At 34.2% G+C, this 23,623-nt stretch overlaps 1 long non-coding RNA gene across 1 annotated transcript in view; it reads left to right on the top strand.

Annotated features, from left to right (window-relative positions):
* The first annotated feature begins 1,987 nt into the window (after positions 1–1,987).
* LOC117024442 (uncharacterized) overlaps positions 1,988–23,623 on the top strand; it is a 49,993-nt gene continuing 28,357 nt past the window's right edge. Inside the window, exon 1 of the long non-coding RNA XR_004423452.1 lies at positions 1,988–2,154. This is a non-coding gene — a long non-coding RNA (uncharacterized LOC117024442). The remainder of the gene's footprint in view (positions 2,155–23,623) is intronic.

The following is a 23,623-nucleotide window of genomic DNA, read 5'->3' as shown; positions in this document are numbered from 1 at the left end:
TATATCCAATTTTGCTGAGGATGCAGGGAAATGAATTCACTTATTACAATTGTAGGATTATAAATTGTCACAACCATTTGGGTGAGAAATATGCATATATTTTGACACAATAAGTTAAAAATGTGGACAAAGGTAAGAAAACAGTTGTTAATTATAGATACTTTATTGTAAAGAAAAAATTGAAAAATTTACCTTGTAATAGAGGATTGGCCAGATTAATTATATTATATTCAAACAATGGGATACTATGTAGCCGTCTAAATATCACATGTGGAAAATTATTTATTGAACTACTAAAAAGTTGATTAATATATTTAGTATTGAGTGAAAAAAAACAGGCTAATAATATGTTAGTGTGTTATTAGTATATATCAAATAATGTATTCTGTATATGATTTTTATAAAGACAGGTAAGTATATATGAATATAATACAAAAGTACATGTATGTAAAATTGTACACATACATAAATATATGTGCATATATATAGACACATTCTAGAAGATTATAAACTAATATTTTACTAGTAATGAAATTACAAGAATTTAAAAAATTTTCTTTCTGCATTTAGCATGGATTGTGTAGCTAAAAAAAAAAAAATATTACATAGATTAGTACTAGATAAAGACAAAGAAATCCAGATAAAATAAAGTAAAATTTCTCACTCCCTCTTCATGCATGAAGTTGATTTTTATTATTATTTTTAGACCTAGACTTCTTATCCAGATTTGAGCTACACTTTGCTCACATAAATTACCTGGTTTTCAGCTAATGCCCTTCCTGAGGTCTTCGATAAGAATTATTATAGGTTTGGTTTTTACTTGATTTACTAGTCTACACTATTATCATCATTTTTACATATGAGAAAAGAGCTCATAATTAATGAAGGAGAATACTTTGGTGTTGGCATTAGCTTCATTTCGGTACCTTCTAGTTCAGAAGTCATTATATGGCAATATTCTGGTAAAGGCGAGGCTGTAGGTGTTGGGCTTACTTCCCATATTATCCTCTAACATTTAAAAAGCATGATATTTTTTCACATAAAAATCCAGATATGGGGATTCTCTTGAAAAACACATAGTTCTCACAATGCTGTTTGAGTTCCCACCAGACAGTGACTAGCTGGAGATGAGTAGCCATTGTCCTTTGTAAAGAGGAATACATGTTTCAGTTTGCCATGGTTCTCATCACTTCTTATTGGTATCTTATGATTGGTTCAAATCCTTGCCTATATTTACTGGCATTTTAGTTTGCTGTTCCTTTTTTAATCATCCTTATTTTTATCTTATTTAAGAATAAGAATGAAAGAATTGAGAAATCAGTATTGTCTTTACTATCATAAGTAACATCATCTAGATGACAATTGACACTGTAATTTCAGGATATGTTTTCTTATTATTTCTCTAAATAGATGATTGCTGGAGGGGTGGGGGGTCGGGGGAGGGGGAGAGAGCAACAGAGAGAGACAGAGGAGTACATAGCAAAGGCATTTATCAGAGAACACATGTAACATCAATAAAACTGGTATTTGAAAGATTTTGTTTTTCTTGGTTTACAACTTTACCAATGCCCATGTAAATTTACTTTATTTGTATTTGAACAATTCAATATTTATTTAGTTTGTGTTTTAAAAATAATTCAGCCGTTTTCCTAACTGCCTCTGAGTATGAGAAGAAAAATAATGAAACATTAAAAGGAAAGTAGCTTTGCAAATTTATTGAAATCTAAAACAAAAAAGCAAATTAGCTGGGGAGCAATGATGCTCTGGCCTGTTAGGACATTGAGCATCAACTAATATGCAATTAAAAAATAAAACCTGTGAGGAGGCAATGTGGGAGAATAAAAGCCTATTAAAGCACTCCTAAGAGTTAAGACTCTTGCCAACATAGCCATCTGTCAAGAGATTATGGAGAAGGAAATTTCTGTAGGAATTTTCCCTTGGGACTAAATGAAGTGCCAAGAAAAGGTGTGTGGCATCAGGAGTGAGGACAAACTCTGAGAGTCTTCTGCTGTGTTTATCACAGACAGAGAGGGAACCATCAACTCAGTGGGTCTCAGAGAAGAGGAAGAGAAGAGAGGGAAGTCTTTGTACTGCTTTTGACCAGAGAACTGAGGTTGTCTTAAAAAGCGTTTATGAAAACATATCTCTTTTAAGGTAAGTTAAACTTTGTTGCATTGAATTCTTAAAATTTTCCATAACTCAAGACAGTAATTTATGGAACTTTGCATATTAAGGATACTAATACAAAAATGAATGTTAAGTTTCTGAGTCAAATTGTAGAAGGTGAAAAAAAAAAGTGGGAATGTCTTAATGTATTTGTTTTGTTTTTCTTTCTTTTTTTTTTTTTTTTTTTTTTTTTTTTTTTTTTTTTTTTTTTTTTTTTAAGAAAACTTTAATCTTTGGAGTTTGTGAAAATACCCAAGACATTTTTTTAAATATGGGATGTTATACTAATATGCTATTTTCACTGATTTCTTCCAATTAAATGCTGGGTAAAAAGTAATCAAGGTGGACTCATGAGTATTTGCCTCTAGAGAATTAAGTACATGCTATGCTGTGAAATAACTAAAAATCGTACCACCATGAAAGTTACAAGGGTTTATAATAAGTACAAATATTTCATGAAGTTTCTAGAATTGTCAAGAAAAGACACTTTAATTTTTAAGATTCTAAATAGATTTTAATTTATTCCCTGTCCTTTGTTCCTGCAAAGTACTATATTATGTTTTTTAACAGTAATTATTCCCCATTTCCTTTTCTTTTTCTTTCTTTTTTAAGAGACAAAAAAATGTTGATTATAAAGGTAGAATAAAAATATCACAGATTTGCTATGTAGACTATGAGATAAACATTATTCATTTTTTCAGATATTTTTAAGTCAGAAAGAGAGCTGGGTCTTTAAATGTCAAGAAAATAAAGAAGGTTCATCTCATCCTAATTTAGCAATTTTTTAAACTTGTAATACTGCCAAGAAACTGTTCATCAGAAATCAGAACTAAATATAGTTTAATTCAATTTTATTTTGTCTTGATCAAAATAGAGACATTTTGTTTAACACTTTGGTTACTTAGAGAAATGGAGATGAGCAGACAAATAGAATTCTCAACAGAGGTAAGAAATACTCTTCTCTGTTGGGAAAGAATACAAAGTCAAATAAAATAGGGCTAATTCTGAGTGATCACAGAGATCCGGTGTTCATGCTGAAACTGGGCCCATATCAAATTATTGTGTCTGTAGTTGGAGAGAAATTATTTAGTGAATTTAAGTCAAGTTATCTTATGAATTCAATTATAGTGGACGATTAATTTTAATAACCCATTCTTTTGACTCTTCCTTTTTCTACAGCAGTTGTGCCTGAATTATCAGGATAGTGTTTAGATTCTTATGCTTTCATTATTTCACTCATTCTTCCATTCACTTGTTCATTCAACTACTATTTAGTGAGCAGTGTTCAGGTGGAAGGCATCATTGGGCCAGGCATGAGGTAATCAATGGACATGGTCCCTGCCCTCAAAGGGCTTACAGTTCACTACGTGGCATATATTCCTTTGGCTTCAAAATAATTTGAAAAATCGAAACTTAAATATTATTTCACCAAGATGAATTTAAGGTTAACAGAAGTCAAGTGATAGCAATAGAAAGTATCTGTATTAATATTATAATTCAAGATTTTCTTTACACTGATTTTATTTGTACTTCAATATTTTAAAAATTTGTTTAAATTAGCATTTATTTAATGTACTGAAATGTACATTATTCATTGTGCTCGTGGGTTTTCATTAAGTATTATTTGTAGTTCTTTAAAAAAATATGAAACGTTAATTTTATATGTAGAAAAGGGCAAATAATTCCTAAGCAATACAAAGTAGACAAATTCTACTAAAGATTTACAAATATTGTATCTTGTTTATGGTGAAAGTATGATCTCTGCATATATTGATCCATTTCTGAATGTTAAGTCTATTTGAAATTGGAAATTAGGTTCTTACCTGCTATATCCATTGTTGTTCCTAAGATTGATTTGGCTATATGTGCATTTCTAGCATTTTTGGCAATGTTTGGTCCTGAACAAAAGTATAATAATATGTAAGTTTTTGAGTTATGGAGATCCTCTCTGGGATCCTTGCCAGAAAGAATGAAGTTCTTGCTTGGATTAGGGGTTCTGGAGATTGTCACCTCAAATAAAATGCATTTATAATAGAGCACTGTCATCATATCTGTTTAAAATAATGAAATGCATATTTTTGAATAAACAAATGTAGAAGACTGAGTTATGATCCCCATCTCTTTCCCACCAGTCGTGAGCTGCTTCTAGAAGCTCAAATCTTGAGTTCTCTGCACTTTGAAAACTACTGTTTACAAATTATAGCAAGAGACCATATCCCTAGGTTCTTTCCCATCCACTGCACTTGTTAGAGTTTCTGTTTTTGCTGTTTAATAACGAGAACAGCAGAAGAGGGAAAACGTCTCATTACAGGCACGTACTTACTGCTGCCCTGCTTGTTCTGCTGCTAGCTTCAGCTCATTGGCCCCTGCTTTCTCTTGTCAGCCATGTGGACTTGACCCTGCTTGGAGGCTCTCTTGCAGTTCTATTGATATATCCTCAGCATAATGCAGTGAACCAAGACCAGTGAGTTGCTTGGGTCTTGTTCTAGCACTAAACTTGTCAGGCAGCTGTGCTATATCCAGGGATTTTCTTTGTTGGTCCTTTACTTAATATGAAAAACAACTGTGGCGCAACCTGGTTTGGGATGAAAATATCATAACCTCAAACTTAAGTGGTATTCCGATGAATTATGCCAGAGTGATGAGTTAGAAAAAGTCATACTATATTCTGATGTAGGTATTTAGTTTTCCTTCTGTTCTTTATTCTTTATGATCTATTCAGGTGCCAAGGACAGTTTTTTATTTTTATTTTTTTCTTTTAACAACATTGACTGAAGGTCTACTATGTACCAATATTTTAAATTCAAATTATGCTTATTGGGTCAATGAATCTACATGGCGAAATCTCTAATTACTTCTTTGTGGTCCCAGGACCTGGCATAATCCTTGGCACAGAGTACATACTTAATCTTTGTGAATACTTGAATACAATAAATAGAGTTGTACTACCTGGTATATGTAGGCAACTTGGAGAAGCTGTGTAGATCCTACTTCATTTTTAAGAAGAAGGATGAACTTGTATCAGAAAATAATGGAGAGACCATCCTCAAACCATTGGGTTTCTCTGAAATATTTTTTTTGGAAGGAAGTCACAGGAAGGAGCCTTTAAGTCCTATTTTGGGACCTCCCAAACTGTCACTTTTTAAAGCCTGGCTTTAATGTTATACAGGAACACTATGCTGTAAGGGAGGAACATGAAATTCCCGGTAGTTCCATGGAACACAAGTCAACAATACCTAGGGAAAATATTTAAATATCTAATAAAATAAAGTATTAATTTTGAAACTGTTTTATGAAGCTGAGAAGTTCAGGTTAAAAATATAACAATTAAAGTGGAAAACTGGATCATTTGACAAATTCATCTATGTATATAATTAGGTTTCTAGTTCCGTTTTTGTTTCAATGGCAGTTTCCTTGTTGTCTTTCTTCACAAAATTGCTGAGATAAACACCTTACTGTTGTCTGAGTTATACAAAATTATATACAATATAATATTGTGGTGCATGTATGCATGGAATTACTTTGTTATTATTATTACTACTAACAATGAAAACAGTGGAAGTCTACATATATATAATAGTTTATATTATATTAGCCACACGTTAGCAATGTAAGCGACCTTAGCAGCACTCTAAACAAATTCCCTTATTTCACAGATGAGGGAACTGAGTTATATAGAGATTAACTTGTTTTTTTTTTTTTTTTTTTTTAGGAAAAAATTAACCAAAATTGTCCTTCAAAGTTATGTTTTCTATTATATGAAAAGTGGTTGTCAGTGAGACACTCAAGGTCAGGGTTGATATCTGGCTTTATCTTCTTTTAAAAATGAATTTAATGACTTCATTAAAATCTAGGGATATATAAAAGGCAGCAATACTATCACTCAGTTAACAGAGATTTACTTATCAGAATTTCAAACAAGGAATTCAGCAGGCTACAAATTCTTTTCAAGGAACAGAACTGTCCTGTATTCAAAGCACATGAAGGCTCTATCTTCCATTATGCCCTTGATGAAAATGTTGATGATGTATTCAAGTGTGTGGCTAAAAGAGAGCTGCTTTCTGTCTTAGCTGGGTACAGAAGTCCACCAAGAGACAGACGGAGTTAAGGATTTCCTCTTCTTTAGAGAACCAGTATGCTCAGAGCATCCTGGCATGTCTATTCTGAATCAGGTTTCTATGTTCCCGAGTTAACCTATCTAGATGTCCTTAAGGCTGTTTATCCTTCCTGGTGTCCTTCAGGCTGAGAACTGGCCTTTAGAGTAGTAGAGTCAGCTCCCTTAGTGGCTCAAGACCCAAGGCAATTCAAGAGAAAAAGTACAAGACAAGTGACTAAAAAAAGTACAAGACAAGTACAAGACAGTGACTAAGACTGACAGACAACCACTGAAGGAAAACACACACACACACACACACACACACACACACACACAATTTATGGAGAGACAGAGACATACCATGGCAGTGACTTTATCTATAACAAAGAACTAAGTCCTTTAAAGAAAAATAGCATAATTAGAGTAAAACTGTCTTTACTCAAAGAATTCCAACCAGTATGTGAAAATATTTTCTTTCTCTGAATACAGCTTAGGAAAGCTTTTCTGAATATGTGTTCTGTGGGAACACCAGCTCCATGGAATGTCCTCCCACCATATTCCCCAACCCCCATTCTAAGAACTTGGTGATCATGGAACTTTAGGAAACACTGACTAAAGTTAAATAGCCATCTTTATCACAAAGCTTTCAAAAGCATTGTAATTCTCTTACTAGATTCAGTTTTCCTAAATTTATATGACTAATCGAAGTTCTTTGGTTTGGAGCTTTTCATGATACCAGTATTCTGTTCAACATACTTGGGAAGTAGTAACTTCTATCATTTAACACCACTTCGGGCACTGGGGGATAATCAAGATGTTTTCTTATTTTCTGTGGAGCTCACAGTTAAGTACCATGAAAGGGAGTCCCAATTTCATAAATTTTATGCCTGGGTAAATAGTATGGTGGCACCATTGACCACCATTTTTATTCAGAATAGACAACCAGAGGTCTAATGAGCTGTTCAGAACTTAAATGACTCAGGTTACTAGTTTTCCAACTTTTTAAAGCAGCAACAGACCTTTTATTTAAGTGTAGTGTTCCATAGACATCTTATATGTAAAACAGATAAAAGGCGGGCTGGTTTGGTAGATTTCGGGTAGGTTTATAGAATTTTTTCTTTTTGGCCTCCTGACTTCTACAGCTGACTATGATTTGCATGGCAGCAATTAGAAGAAAATTACATAAAGTCATTCTTAAGCATTTATTGAACTCCTGGTGCTGCAACATTCTGGATATTGCTATTTTGGTCAGTAAAAGCCCAGAAAACAAAAATTTGTCTTCCTAAGACATCTGATTTTCAAAAAAATAAGCATTTTATGTAACAGCAAGAGTTCAAGGATTATAAAATAGTTTTTCTTGTATTTTTGAAGATCCCAACTAAAATGAAAATTTTAATGTCATTTCCTTAGAATTTTTTTTAAAAGAATATTTCAAGTGTATGGACAAAATGAAAAAACCTGAATATCATCAATTTGTTTCTGAATTAGTATTTTTTGTTAGTATTATAATAAATTGTAATTTTAAAAAACACAAATTTATTATTGTGGGATTCTATAGATCAGAAATCTGGCATGCATCTCATTAGCCTAACTTTAAGGTTTTTCAAGGTTGCTAGCCTTCCTGAGTCTCTGGGAAAAAATTCATTTCCTAGTTTTCTTCAACTTTAAGAGGTTGTCTTCACTCCTTGACTTTTTTTTTTTATTAGTTTCAGTTGCACAAAACAACATAGTTATTAGACATTTGTTTACCTCATAAAGTGATAACCTCAATAAGTATATTACCCATCTGACACTGTACATAGTTATTACAATATTATTGACTATATTCCCTATGCTGTACTTTATATCCCCATGACTACTTTTTAAAATTATAGTTGACATTCAATATTTTTATATTAGTTTCAGGTGTACAGCATAGTAGTTAGACATTTAAATAATTTATGAAGTGATTCCCCCCGATAAGTCTAGTGCCCACCTGACACTATACATAGTTTTTATAATATTATTGACTATATTCCCCATACTGTACTTTACATCCTCATGACTATTTTATAACTACCAATTTGTACTTCTTAATCCCTTTACCTTCCTCAATCAGCTTCCCAATCCCCCTTGAATCTAGTAACTAGCAGTTTGTTCTCAGTATCTATGAGTCTGTTTCTGTTTTGTTTGTTCATTTATTCTGTTCTTTAGATTCTACATATAAGTGAGATCATATGGTGTTTGTCTTCCTCAATCTGACTTATTTTACTTAGCGTCGTAATCTCTAGGTCCATCCATACTGTTGCAAATGGTAAGATGTCATTGTTTTTTATGGCAGAGTAATATTCCATTATGCATATGTACCATAATTTTTTTATCCAGTCGTCTACTGATGGGCATTTCAGTTGTTTCCATATCTTGACTATTGTAAATAGTGCTACAGTCACTAATAGTACTGCAGTCACTATTTATGCTTTACTACAGGGGTGCATATATCTTTTTGAATTTGTGTTTTGGATTTCTTTGGATAAATACCTAAGAACAGATTTGCTGGTTCATAGGTACTGTGTTTCCCCGAAAATAAGACCTAGCCGGACAATCAGCTCTAATTCATCTTTTGGAGCAAAAATTAATATAAGACCCGGTCTTATTTTACTATAATATAAGACCGGGTCTTATATAATATAATATAATACAATGTAATATAATGCCAGATCTTATACAATATAAGACCCGGTCTATAATATATTATAATATGTGAATTATATTAATTTTTATATTAATTTTATATATAATTTTTGCTTCAAAAGACGCATTAGAGATGATTATCCGGCTAGGTCTTATTTTCGGGGAAACACGGTAGTTCTATTTTTAATTTTTTGAGGAACTTTCATACTGTTTTTCATAGTGGCTGCACCAATTTGCAATCCCACTAAGAGTGCCTAAAGGTTCCCTTTTCTGCTCATCCTCGCCAGCACTTGTTTGTTGATTTATTGATGATAGCCATTCTGACAGCTGTGAGGTGATATCTGATTATGGTTTTTATATGCATTTGTCTAATGATTGGTGATGTTGAGCATCTTCTCATATGTCAACTGGTCATGTGCATGTTCTCTTTAGAGAAATGTCTATTCAGGTCCTTTGCCCATTTTTTTACGGGATTTTTTTTTTTTTTTTTTTTTTGGTGTGGTAGATTAAGATTTAGCAACATTTTTAGTATGTGCCAATCTCAATCTCTGGTTTGATAATGGGGTGTGTTATGGTTACCTAAATATGCTCCCTTCATTTCTTAGGCTTTCATCTGCACCCGAAGTTTTCATAAATTGGTGTACATTTGTTGTCAGCATATTAAATTACTCAATACTTTTTTGAATCAGATGTTACAACGCGCTCTTGATGTTAATAAAATATTTTCAATCTGAAGTTATTTTAGAAGCTTACTGGATTTGCCAATATATGAATAAATATTTGACAATTACAATTCAGTTTATAATTATAAATTCAGTTTTTAATTCATTTTTTTAATGAAAATAAGTTAGTTCTTGATTCTGGATATTAACCTCTTATCAGATGTGTCATTGGTGAATATATTCTCCCATTCAGGATGTCTTTTTGTTGTTGTTGTTGATGGTTTCCTTTGCTGTGCAAAATCTTTTTAGTTTGATGTAGCCCCATTTATTGATTTTTTCTTTTGTTTCGCTTGCCTGATGAAATATATCAGTGAGAATATGGGGTAATGGCTGAGAGTTTACTGCTTATGTTTTCTTCTAGGTGTACTCCTTGACTTCTGTACTTTTTCCTTCATGTTCAAAGTCAACAACTTAGCATGTCTTTGCCCTTGCTTCTGTCATCACATCTCTCACTCTTACCACAACCAGGAAAGGATTTCCATTTTAAATAACTCATGTAATTACACTGGGTCTACCTGTATAGTACAGAATAATTCCATCCCAAAATCCATATCCTTAATCATATCTGCAAAGACCCCTTTCCATAGTCATAGATTCCCGGAATTAGAATATGAACAATTGGGGCTCCATTATTCTGCCTATCAGGGTATTTTAAGTGCCTCCCTCAAATGCTAAATCACTAAATATATCAGTTTTATCAAACTAAATAAATTATGAGTCATTTTACCTCTTTGTATGTGGGTCCTTTTCCAAATGAACAGGAAAATGTTATTCATCCTTCAGGATCTTGGGCCAGTAAGCCCCTTCTATAGGATGCCTTCCTCTGCTGCATCTGATTGTTACTCCTTCTGGGATTTTTCTGTTTACAAGTAGTGGCTTCTGTGTCCTCTTGGGCTCCTTCTAATAATGTGAGCTCCTAAAAGCTGCAACTCAATTCATTTTGTTTTTAAATCAGACTCTCTCTAGGTGATTTCCTGGGGACACTTCCTAGGTGACTCTCCCATATTTTGGTCTATCATTCATATGCCAATGACTCAAATCATTATTACCAGTTTTGATTCCTCCTATAATTCTCAACTTGCTTAGCCAACAGCCTATAAGACATCTCTTCTTTAATGCCCAATAAACTTCTGGGTCAGTGTCCCTAAGACTACTACTCTCCATTTCAGTGACTTGCTAAATGGACTCTCTGAATTCTGAAAACCTCTTATTCTCATGATGATATTTTATTATCGTGAAAGGATACAGATTAAGTTCAGCAAACGAAAAAGGCACATAGGCTGGAGTCCAGGAGAAATTGGGCACTAGATTCCAGTTGTTCTCTGCCAGTGGAGTTCTAAGTACAACACTTAATTCTCCCAGCAACAATGTACAATAAAATATATGAAGTATTTTTTTATTGTTTACCTTTTAAAAAAATGTGTGTTTTATCTTCCCCTTACCTTGATGTAATATAAGACCCTGTGAGCACAGGATCTTGCTAACTCTGTTTATGTCCCTTTGCTGACAATAAAAGATATCCAAATAATATTTACTCACTAGAGTTTTAAAGAGTTGCTTGGATTATAACTGATGTTTAATACAAAGTTGTTTAACTAAGTTTGAAAATGGCGGACTTCCAATATAGTTCTCTCTCTTTAACTCTCAATTTTCTGTAACATTTTCCTTCTATTTACTTAGAAGGAAATATTTAATTTCCTCTTATTTAATTTGACATAAAAACTAATTTGGTATAAAATAGCCTTGCTTTTTTTTTTTTGTCTTAGCTATTAAAAAAATCAAAATAATTAATACAAGTTTGGTGAGTTTTAACATTATATTGAAATTTGATTTTAAGGCTGACATGGTTTCTACATATTTCATTTCACAATTGCTTAAGCAACCAATAGAAAATACATTGGAGGGTCAAGTTTATAAGATTCCTTTACTTTTTATTTGACATGTCTAGGCTATTAGATGAGGAATAGCATGTTTAGACTAAATATGTCATGCTGTCGTTTTAATTTTGTTGTGTTGCATATTGCTACTGCTTTTCTCTTTAGTTTCAGTACTTACATTGTTTACCTCTACTGAATAACAATGACAGAGGACTGTCACTGAAGTTTAATACAGAGTTTAATTATCATGGTTTTATGATGATAAGCAGAATCAATGACAAGGGAACTAACTTATTTTCATAAAAAAATGAATTAAAAACTGAATTTGTAATTATAAACTGAATTGTAATTGTCAAATATTTATATATTGGCAAATCCAGTAATCTTCTAAAATAACTTCAGTTTGAAAATCTTTTATTAACATCAAGAGCACATTGTAACATCTGATTCCAAAAAGTATTGAGTAATTTACTTCAATATGCTGACAACAAATATATACCAATTTACGAAAACTTTAGGTGCAGATGAAAGCCTAAGAAATGAAGGGAGCATATTTGGGTAACTATAATACATCCCGTTAGCAAACCTGAGATTGAGATTGGCACATACTAAAAAATGTTGCTAAGTCTTAATCTACCACATCATCATGTTTCAAAAAATTCCATAACTAATCACTAGCTGTTGAAAAACAGACTTCACATCCACACGCTTTCTGCCTATAACACATAGCGTGTCTCTGACTTGGTCCTGATGCTGTGGTTCTTGCTTGAGCATGGTAAAAAAAACACTTGTGTGTTGTTCCTGTCCTCCAGTGCACCCTGGACCCTGCTGTTCTGCGAGATTTTGCTGACATTAAGCTGACATTAAGTCTTTAGGGTTCAGGAAGCCTGGGCAGGTGCACTAGACACATCAGAGGCGAATCTGTAACAGCATGGAGCATTTCTGCTTGGCCTCTTGGATTTGACATGCCAAAGTAGCCCAGAAGGAATAGCAGTGCCTCTTGAAGTAGCTGAGGTGCTTCCCTGATGTCAGTTCTCTGAGTTTTAGATCAATGCCTGGGAGATGAATCAAAACATGTGAGGAGAGTCACCAAGGGGAAATGTGCTGGAAAGGTTGCAGGAGAGAAGCACCCAAACCCAGGGAAAAGGTGGGTTGAGATGTGCAAGCAGGAAAAAACAAAGGGCTGAGTCATTGGAGGCCTAAATGACAAGAGCACAGCTGTGACAACAATTTGTTGGCAGTCTGACCTATTTGATGAAAGGGCCTCTGCTTTCCTTGGAACCTCAGAGTTGCCGTGGCTCGTAGGAGCACACCACTCGTGTTTCCAGCTGGCTCAGCCTCATAAATACCTAAACTCACAAGATGACATTTTTAATGCTCTGCAATTGCTATTCTGCATTTATATTTATTGCAATTCAACATATCCATTAGTGCATCTATCATTGATAAGTTTGTCACTGCTTTAGGAATACATTCCATCATGCTGCATCAATTTCACTTTACAAGCTATTAATGTACTATAATGTGGCTTACAATATCATGTGGATATATTTGATTACAGAGGTGTCAGAGTCAGTCAGATTGAACTGAGAATTGCAAGAGGACCCCAAATCTTAATTTATTTATTGTAAAGATGAACAGCCTTGATGCTCAGTGAATGTGTTAATATAGCAGGTGTATCTTTTTCACTTTCTCAAACAGGCACTAAAAAGAACAAATTTAAGCAATCTACTTTGACTCAATTTGAAACACAGCAGACTTACAATATTTGGTTGACACTTGACATGTTTATTCTTTTAGCAGCATCATAATCATGTTTTAATAGTTTCTGCATGCAATTAGCAGTTTTATTCAAGAAACAATGATGGCATATGAATCCAGGAGATAGGACCAACCATGGCTTTCTGAAATAGGGTAAATAAAAATATTAAAAACTCAGTAAATAAAACACAGATTTTTTTTTCTTTAAAGTTTATTGGGGCAACAATTGTTAGTAAAGTTTCATAGATTTCAGGTGCACAATTCTGTAATACATTATCTCACATTGTGCGTTCACCACCCAGAGTCAGTTGTCTTTCTATCACCATATATTAGACCCCGTTTAACCTCTTCTACCGCCCCCCTGTCCCTTCCGTCTTTACCCTCTGGTAACTCCTAAACTATTGTCTATGTCTATGAGTTTTTGTTCTTTCAGTTGTTTGTCTTGTTCTTTTGTTGTTTTCGGTTTATATACCATGTATCAGTGAAATCATATGGTTCTCTACTTTTTCTGTCTGACTTATTTCACTTAGAATTATAATCTCAAGATCCATCCTTGTTGTGACAAATGGTACTATTTCATCTTTTCTTGCCGCCAAATAGTATTCCATCGTGTATATATACCACAACTTCTTTGATCCATTCATCTATCGAAGGACATTTTGGTTGTTTCCATGTCTTGGCCACCGTAAACAAAGCTACAGTGAACACTGGAGCACACGTGTCTTTATGTATAAATGTTTTTAGATTTTTTTGGGTAGATATCCAGGAGAGGGATTGCTGGGTCATATGGTAATTCTATTCGTGATTTTTTGAGGAACCATCACACTGCCTTCCATAGCGGCTGCACCAATCTGCATTCCTACCAACAATGTATGAGGGTTCCTTTTTCTCCACAACCTCTCCAACACTTGTTACTATTTGTCGTGTTGATGATAGCCATTCTAACTGGGGTGAGGTGATATCTCATTGTGGTTTTTATTTGCATTTCTCTGATGATTAGTGATGTTGAAGATGATTAGTGATGTTGAACATTTTTTCATATGTCTATTTGTGATTTGTATGTCCTCTTTGGAGAAATGTCTTTTCAGGTCTTCTGCCCATTTTTCAGTTGGGTTGTTTGTTTTTTGTTGTTGAGTTGCATGAGTTCCTTGTTTATTTTGGATATAATCGGAAGCACTGTTTTCAGAAATCTCCCATTCAGTTGATTGATTTTTAATACATGAGACATTTCTGGTTGCTATAACAATTTCTGTTAAAAATAAATAAAACCAAAATGTACGTGTACAACAAAAAATTGAAATTGTATAGAAATTAACAATGTTCATGAATATGGATATATTATTTCATACTGAAATTAGAATCTGGCAAATTACTGTTGATATCGATGGTGTCCACAGGCTGTGCTAGGTCATGGCAATCTGAGCTATTTCAACATTTTTGGGTCATAATAAAATGTGTGAGCCAAATTTTAAATCTTATTGTACCAATTGCAAAATATAAAGGAAGGTCCATTATACACTTAAAAATTCTGTTTGTGAAGTATTATGAAATCCACTCATGAAAATTATTTTTCTAGAGTGGTTAGTAATAGCTTACATGGATAAACACTAGAGTCAGGCAGATAATGCACCACGTGAACCCTTACTGAGTTACTGTTCAAATGTGTGGCATTGGGCAAGGTAATCATTTCTCTAAACCTCACTTTTCTGTATGTTTAATGAAGATAATAAGACCCAATGCGTAGGATTGTTCTTGGAATTAAAGGAGATGCAAATTGTGGTACATTCACACAATACAATACATGCATCTATTAGAAAGATTTAGATGACTCTGTATGTGATGTTACAAAATGATTACCAAGAACTAGATAGATTAAAAATAACTAAGATCAGAGTATTATAGATATTGTGTAAAGAGATATGTAATAATAATGCACAGAAAATATTTGGTGGAATATGCAAAATATGGAAATCTGTGATAAGGGTAAGATTTACTTTTCATATTATGTCCTTTTCTATTATTTGATGTTTTTCTATTTGTTTATATTTTTATGATAAAAGTCATAGTTTAATTTTTAAAAGGATGTAATTCATGAAAAGATTAACATTATTTGGCATATACAGGAGCTCAATAGATGCTGGCTGTTTTTATAATGCCGACAATAAATTCTCCTTTTCCCCATGAAATGTGATAGACATATTTGTTGCTGTCCTAGTAAGTAGTATAATTTGACATTTGAAGTTAAATAAGAAGGAGTTGCATGGGAACAGATGTTTTCACAAAGTCCATGTGATTAACGTCTCCAAGTGTGGGTACACTGTAACCTCAGGAGGCATCAGTAGTACAAGGGCCTGCTTAAAAAGACTGCTAGCAAGTCAAGGATGTCTTCACGGAGTGCACAGGATGAGGAAGTGGCAGTCCCTGTCTACTCTTACCAGTCACAGTACTCTGGAAACTTGTGTCCTGGGCAGGTTTCCTCTCTTAGGATAGAGATGACAAATTAGAGTTTGCATAGAGGCAGATGACCAGGATGGCATAGGGAGTGGAATCCTTATCCACATGGATAGCTTAAGGAGCGGAGGACCTGAGGAACTGAAGGAAAGGGGGACCCATAATGACAGTTTAAGGGCTGCTGCACAGAAGAGGGATTCAACTTAATCTGTGTTAGTTCCTGAGGGCAGAACTGGGGCCACTGAGTAGACGTTAAAAGGAGACATATTTCAGTTTACAGCTGCAACTAAATCCCAGCATGTCATGATTTGTAGCAGCAAATGCCACCCTAGGCAAGGATAGACTTTTCTGTTAAATTCTGAAGATAAAATGTGCCAAAGCATCTGGATTCTCATAAAGATAATGTCCCAAACCTAAACTAAATAAATAATCTCTGCAGATACAGCTTTACAAAGTTTAGATACATCGAGTGAATGAACTTTGCATCTGCTGCAGAAGTCGTGCCATTGTTGGCTCCATCTCATCGCTGCCCCCACCTGTATTCAACACAACACTTCATCTTCTTGGTTATACTTTTTCAGTGCTTTTAGCCCTCATCACTTCGTTCTGTTATCACAGCCTGCAGAGTTCAGATACTGGACACCACTGTCCGCTGATTCTAGATTATTTCTCTACCTCCAAATTGCCCCCTCCACCTTTTTGATCTTTTGTGCCTTCATGACCATGCATTTATACTTCTGCTTTTGTATGTAGCTTCTGCATTGCCTCAGCATTAGTTGGGTAATATTTGTTTCTTTTCGCTGAAATGTTAAACTCCTTGAGGGTTTAAGAGCAATACATTTTTGCGTCCTAGTATCCTAGAAGAGAGTAAACCTCTGTGGATTGAATAACACCACTTTATGAAGAGTAAATAGGGACAAGTACAGATTTAAATGCAGATCTGAATGTTTATTAGCAAGCCATTCACCACGTCTTTCTGGCAGCTTAGTTTTGCTAGAGATCATCTATCTCTGATGGTCATAAGCAACAAGGAAATGCAAAGCACACAACCGGAAGGGAATTATTGGATAATGATGGATGTGTAAACCTGTGTCACTTGCTGAGGAAACCTATACTAAAGATATATGTTATTCTTCAGAGTTTCTAGGATTGGGTTTATTGACAAAACTTTCATATTTCTCCACAGGTGATCCTCCAAATATTTTGCAATCTTTGTCAGGGACTGACCAATGCCTTCTTTAGGGGTGGGGCAGAGTTCCAGGTCCCCTGCTGTGCTTGATATTAAGTCGAGCTGTAGGAACTCATCATGAGGGCTGGAAGTACCAATGAGCGGAGGCAAGCCTCAGGAAGGCACAGGGATACAAACTATTTCCCTAAAGATATAACTGAGTTTTATAAGTGCGTTGCTCACTCTTTCAGGTCAGTGGGATCTTATGGATGTAAGGGCTTTTCAATAGACAGCTTCATTTTTCTCTCTGCACTCAAGTACTCTGCTCAAATGTATATTTGAGAATTTTAAATAACCAATGCAGGTTGATAAGCACCTCACCTGAAAATGCACTCATCTGAAATGAGGGAAGCAGGATAGGATTTTAGCCCTATACATTAAAAAGAGTGGGACCTCTAAATCAGGTTCAAATGTTACAGTGAACTATTCCAAATGTTTGCCCTAGATTTCCAAAAATATAGATCAAATCTGAAAATGTAGCACATTAAAAATAGTCTGTATCTCTTAGAAGTTTTTTCTTTTTCTTTTTGGAAAACATTCAAATACTATTTATTTAAGGAATGAAAAGCAAATAGAATGATGAAATGGAAAAGACATTACTTCTAAATTTTCACAAATCAAGTTGTTCTTACAATCTTACAAGAAATTTTTCCTATACTCATTACCTCAATTCAGTCAAATATTTCTTAGAAGCATCTGCTCTGTGCAAAGCATCATCTTCATTGCTGTTGGACATACATAGACTCGATAAGTCAGACAAGACAAGGAAACTGCAGTCTAGGCAGCTGGCGTTTCTTCATTAGCACTTATCTGAATTGTGAGTTTTACAGTCCTTTGTTTAATTTTTAAAATATCTGTTGTCTGTCCTGAGCTGTGACTCTATGAAGGCGGGAACCAGGGAACACCTGGCACAGTGATTGGCACATGATAGGTGTGGATGAATTAATAGATGATCAAATTACTATATTTCAAAATAGAGTAATATAAATATTATGAGAGAAGTACCCATAAAGCACTGTAAATCAAAGATAGGCATCTTATGTTTTAGGGTAGGAATTAATGAGTATGTCTTTTGAGATATCCACTAAATATTTATTCTATATGTATAAAGACTTGATCAGATTAAGATGCCACCTCCTCCTTTATCCTAATACATTCTAACATGAAGGTTTTACATTTAATTCCCCCAAACATCTCATGGGGTGAAGGAGGGAGATGTAAAAGACAATGCTTAATTACTGCCTCAACTTGTACCTACCTGCAGAGCCTGTGTCGTAGTCACCATCCTTCCTAACAACAGGGAGAAAGAGCAATCTTTGTTTATATTTACAGATAACAGAGCTGAATGTATTTTAAGTCACATGCATGAGTGCAGACCACAAGATCAATGGAGCCCTACAGAGTTCCACAGGCACAGCATGAATGACATAGTCCTTTCCTAGCCTAGGACTTGCTGGTGGGGAGTCCTTTTGCTGTTAGCAGTCCCACTTGTGTGTTCACTCTTGGGTAGTGAGACATTATTTCTCTAGCACAAGCCACCCCTTTCTGATTGCTACATGCCAGCACGCACTCCTGTTGCGACCCAGAAAATGACAGCTTCTCCACATTGCCTCTGGTGGTGCCTCACAGGACCCCATCACTTGTGATCAGCAGCGTTAGCTCCCCTTTCCACTGTGTCTGTAGTATCTGTCTCTGTTGGTCTTCCTCACACTCTTAGCTCAACAGTCCTTCATGGCAGTGGGTTTAACTTTGATGACAGTTGGCTTGCAGAGTAGGAACTTCGTATGGATGACTCCTTCTTTCATTCACAGTCACACACAGTTGCTATTGAGAAAATGAACACAAGAGATCCTGAACTGGGGTGTGACTTGGAAGTGCCATTGTCTTCAGGGCTGGTCCAGTCAAGAAATTTGGGGTGATTCTATTTGCTGACTTAGTAGTTTGGTACCCGGTGTAGCAATGCATCCTTTGAAAGGATCTCATTAGCCCTGAATTGCCTATAGCTATTCTGAATATATGCTATTTCTCTGATGTGTATTGTATATATACACGTATATATTATATATGTATACATCTATATCTATAGATAGATATAGATATAGATAGATATATCTCCTTTGGATTTCTTTTAAATTAAAATTTATTAGGGTGACAACAGTTAGGAAAATTACATAGGTTTCAAGTATGCAATACTGTAATACATCATCTACACAACACATTGTGTGTTGACCACCCAGAGTCAGTTCTCCTTCCATCACTATATATTTGATCCTGTTTACCCTCTTCTAACACACTTTTCCCCACTTACAATGGTTTAGTGGTTACCAGACAGTAAGGGAATAAGGGTGGGTTTATGATGAATAATACCATGTGGACTTCACAAATAATCCATAATTACTGATTGAGTCTTCCCTTTATGGAGACTATTCAGTATGTATTGATCACCATAGAACTTTAGAAATTCACAACTTAAGATATGAATGATTGTCTGATGAATTTTCAAATGGCAATTCCATGTTCTTTATTATATCCTCTCGCACAGTCAATTAAAAGTATACTTCACTTTCTAGTGTAATTTTGATATCAAACTTAGGGGCCACAGTAAATATAAGTCAGAAACACAATACCACTAATAGCCAGAGTGTCCAGTAATATTGGCTGAAGATATATTTCATATATATATATATGTCTCGTTTTGTAATTCTTAATGACCATATATTGATAAAAGCTATTTTCAGTCGTAATAAGAATAAGAAGCAGATAATTATTGTTGGAAAGTATAGTCTTTCATTATAAAGATCATTACTACAGATTTTTCCAGAGAATCTAAAAGATTTCTTAAAACTCTTTCTTCTACCTGAATTTAATGAAGTAGATAAAGTATGCAATTGTTTGCTGGCTGACAAATTAGCTGTTTTTTTCTGTTAAGATATGTTCAGCTTGGATAGTTGTTAAGAGTTATGCCCAAGTGCCAGCTTATGACTTATTTCAATGAGCCATGCTATCTTTTTAGTATGAAACTATTAACATATCTAAAATTGTGAAAAAGGCTAAATATGCAATATTTTCATTTACTTAAAGCTTTTCCTTTGACCTGGTACTGAGTGACCTACTTATAATAGCCAGGCCTCTTTTGGTTTTAAGTCCAATGGATACTCATTTAATCTACCTCCACTTAACCAGTTTTCTAGATTGATAGATGCCCTCTATTTCCCCTATAAAATGCACTAATACCCACAGCATGCTAAATGCAAGTGTTAAATGGTTATTCTCTATCATGTTTTCTTCTACCAGAGAGCTGAGTGCTTAATAAAAGTGAGCTATGTTTTTCTCCAAACATGTTTATGCCTGTTGTGGTATTATAATTATATAATTTAATATCTGTTTCCTGATGAATTAGTGTGAAAAAGAAAGAGAGTTATGGGTATTCAAACTAAATGAAATACTTGAGAAAACTTAGTAAGGGCAAATGATTAAAACAACATTGGTCAGGAATCGTGTGTGTAAGACAACTACGAATCAGGAAAATACCTTTAAAATTTGGAAGAATTATGTGCCCAGATTGCTTTACAATTAGCGTTAAAATCCCCATTTCACTTTGAAGAAGATTAAACTAGAAATCATCATTATTGTATTTTGGCTTTGGTTTGTAAAAGAATAACAGTGGAAACTTCAATGAACAGATGTAAAAATAATTGGGAAATATGTATACATTTTTATATTTTAAGTTAAAATAAAGGGTTTGAAATGTCCATCATTTTTATGATTTCCCACTTGAAGAGCTTTTTCAATTAACCAGCCATCTCCTGGTCTAGATCCTTTTGGGAAATAATTTTATCCAGTAACAAAAACTAACTCTTGTTAGGGGATTTATTTCATTGAATCCCAGGATGAGCTGAACAAAGACCCCAGAAGGGAAGGAAGCAGAGAAGCTCTGGGGAGGGCAGCAACATGAATTCATGTTCTCATTTCATGTCTGCTCACCCGAGCTCTGGGAAAATCCCAGTCGATGTCTCTAGATTATAAGTTTCAAATTTCTTGGAAAGTGAAGCTTATTCTATCAGGTTGGACCAGCTACCCTTAAATCAGTCACCTATCCTGAGCCAACAATCTAGATTCCAGAGAAAGAGCCTGGTTTTATAGTCATGAATCAAGAAATCATTTTCAGAAAAGAAGAACCATTGTGCATTATATGCCTGCCCCCAAGAAGGATGTACGTCATCTTAAAATTGAATATTTGAGGATTAGAAAAAAAATGGAAAGAAGTTTAGTGATAAATATATTAAAGGGATGGGGACTTTTATCCACCAGAATTCTGGGGAGATGCTCGCAGAGCTAAGAGAGATAAGAGTAGAGGGTCAGGTATAATTTTTCAATATATGAGAGGCAGAGAGGGTCACATATATGAAAAGTGGGGCATTTGGAGAGGTAGAGTAAAAGAAGCAAGGGTCTAGAAAGGGAAAACCAAGGGAGAGCAATATGATACTGAGTGGCTAGGAAGATGGGAGTAGGGGGGGGGGGGGGAGAGAGAGAGAGAGAGAGAGAGAGAGAGAGAGAGAGAGAGAGAGAGACTGCATAAAAACCTGCATCCTCTTCTTCAAGAAAACCAAAATAAATATCAATATTATTTTTTAAGGATTTAATTGTTGGATTGAATGAGTGAAAGCAGGTCTCAACAAGGTAGCCAATAATTATTTATGCTAAAATATCCATAATGTAATATATATTGACTACAATATTTTAGATTTAGCATTGGTTTTTGAAATCATTCTTGTTCTTCTCTACTCAGAGGAAAACAGTTATATCCAAACACATTTATTCCATTTAAAGCAAAATAGAGAATTAGAAACTCAGGTTCTAGTCGTTGTTTCTCCAACTAACAGGTCTATAAACTAGTATTCTTAAACCTAATTTTTCTGACTCATATAATATGGTCGATGGAGATAAATATCAAATAAGCTGATGTACAAATGTGTGCAGTAAAAAAGCAAAATATTACTCCAACGTGAAGTTATTAATGGCTTATTGTCCATATACTTATCTATTATGAAACTTAAAACTTTAGAAAGATAGACATAGAATAAAATACATGTTAATAAATATTACTGATGAAGGAATATTATTTCATTCTGGACCTTTTCCTCTCCTCTCCTTTATTATTTCTTCTGGAAGATCACAAAGGTCATTCGTTTTTCTTTTCTTCTGCTTCCCCATTACATGTAAAGCTTCTGGAATTCCTCCCCACACACCTCCAGAATATGATACACACTTCCTGGTCCTTTTTCTACATGACCGTGAAACAAATGTCCAGGCCTTTCTGTTTTTAGGATGAATTTACCAATTCTCAATATGCATCAATATATTTTTAGCATATTTGGTTCTGGATTCTATGGAAGTATATGTGTGGCTCTCCCTTCACGATTTCCCATTTCCTCCTCCCTAACTTCATACCATCTAGGCTATGTTATTATAGCCTTAGTATTTTATTCCTTTATCTCTGGGTAGGAGCTCTTAGATCTCAGTAAAAGTTCTCCAGTTCCTCGGGAGAAGAACTTGGTTTGAGTAACCTGCTTGCTCTCCTCCCTGGCCCCACAAACTTTTTATGTATAATGTAGAACCCTCTTCAGATGAAAGGTGATCTGAAAATCCAATTAAGGACAAAACTAAGACCTCCCGGTGCACTCAGCATCAAGAAGATCATTTGTAAATTTAGGAAACTCCTGACAACTATTTGCAATTTTACTGTATCCTGTTTCACACAGAAAAAAAAATCACCTTAGGTCATTTTGAACATTTTGAACATAATTTGGGTCTCCTGTGTACACTGGATGAAAAGGGACTTGTATGAATTAGTTTTGACTACACTATATTGTGAAAAGATTATAGCTTTTCATAAAGTTAATTCATAAAATGACATTCAATTTAAGTTATTTCTTTCCAGAGAGATTCCCATGGAATGCCTGTAGTTTTAAAATAGTACTCATTGTTTTTGAACTACTTAAAAGAAATCAAACGTGATTATGCTTATGTTTTCTTAAAGAAGGAAAAAAGTTAGATTTTAATCTATTCATGTTCCCTCTATAAGAGTATGTTCCAGCTGAGATATGGGACAAAACAGGAAATACTTTATGATTTTTTATGTGAAAGGGAGACTATAACCATCACTTCTGTTTAGTTTATAGTTTTTCAAGTTTTTCCAGCCTTTCATCCCCTCCTGATGGGGTAGTTCTTAACTTTCATCATACACAGTTACACAAATGGGTATTAACAGAAGAAAAATTACATGAATTATTTAGGAAAGTCAAATGCTTTAAGCATTACTGTGGAAAGTAATATTTTAACATTATTCCTATCATCCTTTTTATATAAAAAACTAACATTTACTTACTTTGGGTAAAAATGAAATATATTCTTATGCTAAAGTTATTGAAAAAAGTTTTCTATATATAGTAAATATTATCTGTAATATATATTATATATAATGCATATAGTGAATAAAGTATTTTTTTAATGAAAATGTTATGTCTCTAAATGTTGTATGTATGAGTGGTATTTAAAGACCATTTATTTAATTCTTCCATAGTCATTTTAATTCCTTTCATATAATATATTTGAACCACAATCATTAAAGTGCTTTTAAATAGTAAAATTC

This window comes from Rhinolophus ferrumequinum, chromosome 7, assembly GCF_004115265.2.
Source record: "Rhinolophus ferrumequinum isolate MPI-CBG mRhiFer1 chromosome 7, mRhiFer1_v1.p, whole genome shotgun sequence".
NCBI classification, from domain to species: Eukaryota; Metazoa; Chordata; class Mammalia; order Chiroptera; family Rhinolophidae; genus Rhinolophus; species Rhinolophus ferrumequinum.
Note: the sequence above shows the minus strand (reverse complement) of the source record. Positions and strands in the feature narration are given on the sequence as shown.